This window comes from Limulus polyphemus, unplaced genomic scaffold, assembly GCF_000517525.1.
Source record: "Limulus polyphemus unplaced genomic scaffold, Limulus_polyphemus-2.1.2 Scaffold4530, whole genome shotgun sequence".
Lineage (NCBI taxonomy): Eukaryota > Metazoa > Arthropoda > Merostomata > Xiphosura > Limulidae > Limulus > Limulus polyphemus.
The window spans coordinates 20,191-27,588 of NW_013670140.1; the positions used below are offsets into that span (position 1 = coordinate 20,191).

At 30.7% G+C, this 7,398-nt stretch overlaps 1 long non-coding RNA gene across 1 annotated transcript in view; it reads left to right on the forward strand.

The window, feature by feature from the left end:
* The first annotated feature begins 1,844 nt into the window (after positions 1–1,844).
* LOC111088830 overlaps positions 1,845–7,398 on the forward strand; it is a 7,708-nt gene continuing 2,154 nt past the window's right edge. Inside the window, exon 1 of the long non-coding RNA XR_002613225.1 lies at positions 1,845–1,910. This is a non-coding gene — a long non-coding RNA (uncharacterized LOC111088830). The remainder of the gene's footprint in view (positions 1,911–7,398) is intronic.

Consider the following 7,398-nt stretch of genomic DNA (forward strand, 5'->3'; position numbering starts at 1 on the left):
AGTATGCATTTAAGTTGATTTTTTAAATGTAACTACAAAGAAACTCACAAATCCAATTAAGATACCAACTGTACTTAAATTTATTATATACTCGTGTCTTCCTTATACTGGCAAACAAAGCTTAAATTAATATTATTTTCGAAATTTGTGTAGCTGAATTATGGAAAATTCATTATTAAAACCAAAACAACTTTTATGAAATTTAAATTTGCAGGCCTGAGTAATTTGTTATGTTTATCCTGACAAACTTAAATGGTAGACATTATAGTGTGTTATCTTCTGTGGCTATCAGCTGGAGGGAGGAAGCCATTATTTAAATAAATAAGGCATACATTACAAAATTTGATGTACAAAGTTTTTTTCCTTTTATTGTGTTATCTTATGTAGATAAGATAGTGGCAGTATTCATTCTTCAGATAAGTGAAGCATGGAAGCATTGATTTTTGGTCATCAGCCACTTTTATGTTATTGTGATGTGATGATGATCTCAGCTAGTGTATATATATGTAGATACAGTAGCAGCAAGAATCAGTTTAATATTCATATCAATTTTACATGAAGGACTTTTGTGTTAAGCATTTTGCATTGTCTTCATCAGCTGTAGGCACTGAAGATTTAACCGGGGGAAAACTCATTTTACATGTTAGTAAACCAAACTTACAAAGCACTGTTTGGAAAATAGTCTGTATTAATTATGTTTTATGTTCCTTAGTGAATTTTTGTATATAAATACCAGGGGCAAAGGAATAGTAAACCAAACTTACAAGGTACAGTTTGGAACAACAGTCTGTATTTAGTATATTTTACACCCCTTAGTTACTGATTGTGTTGACATACATGTACCAGGGGGTGGAGAATTCCTTCAGATTATTAAAACAAACTTAAAAGCATTGATTTCAAATGTTTATGATGTTTTACTATCCTCCTTCATATTTGGATATCTATATGCAGCAAAGGAAAAGTTATTTCAACAAAGCAAGTTTAGAAAGTTCAATGTGTTGTCTTATCTTTGTACGGTTATACTGTTGTATATTGTAGGTTAATGAAGCGAACTTTACAAGGTTCAACTTGAAATAGCAGTTTGTGTGTTTATAATCTTATAATTATTATGGTGTGACAGTTGTTGTTGTAACAAATAGCCTACATAAACAGTGTTCTGACTGCTACTGTGTTTGTTGTGTCCCGCCCAACCTGGAGAGCTCTGGATTGAGCAAAATTTGTCATCAGTTGTGGATATGACAAATAGTGTGTAGTTGGAATACTATTATTATAAACTTGATAAAGAATTTAGCATTTAAAAACATAATAGGCCTAATACTAATGACTTGTGACAATTATAATTATAGTCATGCTTTACCACCTTGTAAAAGGCATTCACACATAACAATTGTTGTTGTAACATATAGCCTACATAAATAGTGTTCTGACCACTACTATGTTTGTCATGTCCCAGCCAACCTTAAGAACTCTGGATTGAGTGAAATGTGTCATCAGCAATGAATAGGTAAATGTAGAGTGGTTGGATTACTATTGTTAAACACTTTTCTAATTTTTGAAAATTTCTAAAGGATTAGATAAAGAATGTAGTAATTAAAAATATAATAGGCCTAATACTAATGTTTGAAGACAATTATAATATAATAATTCTCATGTAATGTAATATGTAGATGCACATGTAAGGTCACTTCTTTAGCTTAGTGAATAATGCTAACATCAAAAAGAAAGACCTTTCCATTTTGTTATTGTTTGACATCTTTATTTTTCATGATGTGTTTAAGATATGGCTACAATCTTGTAAATATATATTTTATAAAAGATAAAAATATACATGTACTAAAACTTTATTTGTGCTTAGGTTGTAAAGGACTATGCTGATACTGGAATTGTGGTATATATAGCTGGGTTAACAGGTGAGTTAAAACCTAACACAAATTATTTCTGATAAATCCAAGTTAAGCTTATTATCCCTGTTTACTAGCTGTTACTTCTTACTTAGTAGATGAAATTGAAGAAAATGTTAATTTTTTGTATTACTTAATCTGAAATTATACAAAGAGTGAACTAATGTTTTACCACTATACATAAACAAACTTACTGATATGTATTTTATCTTATTATAATGTGCATATAAACCTAAAGAACATAATTTGTTACTGTAAATACAATTATATATATTGGCCTGTTACTAGAAAACAATGTTATGCAAATACATATACAACTACTGTTAGTTTAGGAAATACAATATTGTTCTTATCAATATATTTTGTACATGAAACAAGTGGTTCTTTTTATTTATATATATATATATATATATATATATCTGTAAACAGTTATTAGATTATTTGTAAAGTAAGCTACTTGTGAGATTTGATCTTTATTTCTGTATGTGTCGTCAATAAAATTTTATAGCTCGTGAGGTTTGTAATTTGTGTGTGTAGCCACATATTCAATCACACGTGAGTTTGGTTCCTTATATGTGTGTGTGTTGTTAAGTGTTTGACTTGTGAGGTTTGTTTTTATGTCCATGTGCATACAAGTATTTGATCACTGGTAGTGTTTGATCTTTATATGCATGTGTGTTCAAGCACTTTATTACTTGTTAGGTTTATTCTTCATGTGTTTGTGTAGTCAAGTATTTGATCTCTTATGAGATGTTATTTGTGTGTGCAAAATATTCAAGCACTTCTAACATTCTTTATGTGTTGTGTGTGTGTATTTAATCAAGTATTTGATCACTCAGGAGGTTTCTTTGTGTATGTGTAATAAAACATTCAAGCACTTGTGATGTTTGCTCTTCTTTTGTTTGTGTGTATTCATGTATTCAGTCACTTGTGAGGTTTCTTCTTTACGTGTGTATGTAATCACCTTCAAGTTTTCTTCTTCGTGTGTGTAGCTACGTTTTCCATTTCTGAGAGGTTTGTTCTTCATATGTGAGTGTGTGATTAAGAATTAAGTCACTCATGAAGTTTATTCTGTATGTGTATATTTGTTTGGTCAAGCACTCAATCACTTGTAAGGTTTCTCCTTTATGTTTTTCATAGTCAAATTTTCAGTCACTTGTGAGGTTTTTTTCTTTACTTGTATGGTTGTGTTGTCGCGTGTATAATCACTTGTAAGTTAGATTTTTTATATGTTGGTGTGTGTTTAGTCAAGTATTTGGTTACTTTACATTTGTTTTGTGCACATGTGTACTCAAGTATTCAATAACTTGAGGTTTGCTATTTTTATGTTTACTTGAGTAATGAAGCGTGTGCTAAGTTTGCTTGTCACATACTTGATCACTTGTAAGTTTGATTCTTTATGTGTGTGTGTGTGTGTGAAGTCAAGTATTTAATCACGTATGAGGTTTTTTTTCATTATATGTGAGCATTCAAGTATTAGTCACTAGTGATATTTGTTCTTTATATCTATATAGTCAAGTATTTAATCACTTGTGAGGTTTTTTTTCATTATATGTGTGCATTCAAGTATTAGTCACTAGTGATATTTGTTCTTTATGTCTATATAGTCAAGTATTTAATCACTTGTGAGGTTTTTTTCATTATATGTGTGCATTCAAGTATTAGTCACTCGTGATATTTGTTCTTTATGTCTATATAGTCAAGTATTTAATCACTTGTGAGGTTGTTTTTCATTATATATGTGTGTATTCAAGTATTAGTCACTAGTGATATATGTTCTTTATATCTATATAGTCAAGTATTTAATCACTTGTGAAGTTGTTTTTCATTATATATGTGTGTATTCAAGTATTAGTCACTAGTGATATTTGTTCTTTATGTCTATATAGTCAAGTATTTAATCTCTCATGAAGCTTGTTATTTATGTGTGTTTATAGTAATATTTTCAATCACATGAGGTTTGTTCTTTATGTGTGTGTAGTCAAGTATTTGGTCATTTGTGAGGTTTGTTATTTATATGTGTAGGTAGTCAAGTATTCAATCATGTGTGAGATTTGTTCTTTATGTATGTGTAGTCAATATTTAATCATCTTTGAGATTTATTTTTTGTGCATGTGTTTGTGTATTCAACTATTCTATCACTTGTGAAGTGTGATTTTTTGTATATGTGTAGCGAAGTTTTCTATTATTTGTGGTGGTTTCTTTTTTATGTGCATGTGTCTCAGACACTTGACCACTTATGTAGTTCCTTCTTTTAATGTGTGAGTATGTAAACAGTTTTCGGACCTTTTATAAAGATTCATTTCTGTATATTACTAAGTATTAGGCCATTTATGTTTCACATTTATTTCTGTACAAGCTGATGTACCTGTCCTTTGTCAGGATTATGAATTTTAAAAAATGTGGGGGTGGATGCTATGATAAATAACACAAAAATTCTAATTTTCACACAATTCATTTATAACATAATATATTAAAGTATTCATCATTACCTTTCCAAAAGTTTAGCATAACTTTAAGAACTCAATATGTATATACTTAAAACATGGTATGCACTGTGTGATGGTCAGGATGACTTTGTAGGAAGAGATAGAAGCCAAATTAGTGGCTTTAGGAGTTCTTTCTGTTACCCACTTTCAACACCCAGCTCTTAATGTCCTTCCATAGTGTTTAATGTGATTAATTAATTGATGGTCATTGGCTGCAGAATTGACTTACAGGCTGAAATTGAAAGGTCACAAGTCAAAGTAGGAAGTGGGTATAACACAAGAAATGGCTCTTCATATTAGCCTTATGGTGGTTGTTGGAGTAGAAACTTCAGCTGAGTTTATGTAGTATTGCAATAGTGGTGGCCTTATATCTTCATTGCATTCCTCCACAGAGAGTGTGCTAGCACACTGTGATATATAAGACGTTTGTGTGCTCTCCCCCTCACACTGTGTGTATGTTGTTTTATAGAAAATTTAATACTTTTTTTTTTCTGTGTGTACAGACATGGTACCAACTATGGACGTTTACTTATGTCAAAGATAATAAATTCTCAATAACAATGATAAAGGGGTGGAGTGGGGATGAACCCACATGAACATGCCCCTTGTTCCAACCTATCATCCTACAAAGTGTGGTTGAGGTTAGTCCAGCAACCAAGGAGTAGTTAGATGATGCACAGACAAACAGAGACACACATATTTTGTGTGTGTGTGTGTGTGACAAAGCATTAAGCCATTTATGTTTCACATTTATTTCTGAATGTGACCAAGCATCAGGCCATTTATGTTTTATGTTTATTTCTGTATGTGACCAAGCATTAGGCCATTTATGTGTCACATTTATTTCTGTATGTAATCAAGCATTAGGCCATTTATGTTTCACGTTCATTTCTGTATATTACCAAGCATTAGGCTATATTTGATGTTTCATATTTACTAATGTGTGTCAGTAAGTATTAGCAACTTATGGTATTTCTTTTATGTAGATATTTAAGACAATTTCTTTAAAAAAAACTGTTGACAGTGACGTTTTGGGATCGGTGTATCGAATAAAATGTGGAGTTTATACAATAGTTTGCCTTCAAACATAACTAGAAGCTATAACACTGAAAGAATTTAAGAAGATATTGCATGAGTATTTTAAAAATCAATTTTTGATGTGAAAAAAAGGGGTTTATATTTGTAGTTTGAAGTAGGCTGGTAGTAAAAAATGTAATAGCCTAGATGAGCCAAATGATTTCCTGCTATCTCTGGGAAATGAAATGAAAGTGGTCACAGAGATTTTATGCAAATAAACTAAGCTTTCAGCACATATCTCAGTTGGAATGTTTGAGTTCTCTGTAGTTCACCACAGAAGTAAGAGAATGCTGGGATATCATGTGTTGTTATGTATTTTGTTTGTGCATTGTATGTAATTTACATGTATTGTTTCAGAACATATAGTTTAGTAAATTGTGATGCTAAAAAGTGTGCATTATGTAGTATAAACACTTTCCAGTTCAACTTTGAAAATTTCTTTCTATTTTGATTTCTTGTATTTGCTTTATTTATTGTGCACTATTAAGTTTCTCACCAAATCAAGTGTTTTAAAATCTATGTTACAATATGGAAGTGTAAAAACAAAGGCTTTGTCAATTCAGAAGGCATGGCCCTCAAATTTTTCATACATATTTCATATAGTGTGAATATGCACATTTAGTTGTTGTTGAAAGTCAAAATTATGTGCACTAAAGTTTATTTACACTATACTTTCTGGAGCTATGCCTCAACTGATGAAGATTGCCACCATCTTTTAGTATGGTATAAACACTTTCACAGTGACATTCCTGATATCACATCAGGCTATTTGTTTTATTTTACTTTGGGAGCATTTTGCATTATATGTTGACAAGAATGCATAAACTAATAGTTTTCCTTTCCCCTGTGATGAAATAAACTTCTAATTTGTTTCTTACTTTATTTCTCTAATATTTTAAGCTCTACTTCACGAGCCTGTTACTTGAATGTTATTTCTTTTGTTTGTATCTGACTCACTTGAGTGCATGAGCTCACTAATGTGGTAGCTTGATTGCACACTGCCCTGCATATACCATTATTATTTTGTTTACAGTCTAGCAAATTAAAGTTAGTATATGTGACAACCCTACCTCTATTTCATAGCAAGGACTTTCAACTTTCAAAGCTATGGAACAATCTTTTAAATGCTTTATGTACTTTGTTATGCCCTAATTATTAGGAGGTCTATATCAGTTTTAGCTCTTCTCAAATCACGTGCCATCTATCCAACAAGCAATGTTGTTTTCCTTATTGTACACTTTACCATCACCATGGATTATCCATGGGTCCCTACCAATTTGTTTCCATTTTGATTATTTGTTTTGGTTTGTGTATTGTAGAGGATTAAGTTTCTCGCCAAATCAATTGTTTTAAAATATGTTTTGATGTTTTGTGTATTCCCCAGGATTACGTTTCTCACCAAATCAATTGTTCTAAAATTTGTTTCTATTTTCCTAAATTTTTTTACTTTATTTGTTGTTTGCAGTATTAAGCTTTACCTAATCAACCATTTCAGAATTTTTTATTTTTTATTTATTCATTTTTGCTTTGTATATCGTGCAGGATTAAGTTTCTTATCAAATCATCAATTTTAAAGTTTGTTTTTATTTTAATTATTGTCCAGGAATAAGTTTATTACCAAATCAACTGTAAAATTTTCTTTGCTTTGGACATTGTGTAGGACAAATTTGCTATTTGTTTTACTTTTATTATACATTTATTAGTTACTAGCTGAGTTACCTGGCATTGCACAGTGCAAATTTAGATTTGAAATGTATAGATCAATATTTTTTTCAGCAAATTATTCAGTAAGTAAACAAAAGCTGTGATGCAAGAAATAAAAAAGTATTTAACCAAACAAAGCTTTATTTGAAATTAGAGAGTGTTTGAGCTTGTCTTGTTCTTTGAGACTGAAGTCGTACATCAATCATGTTGCTCCTCTGTTTCTTGCT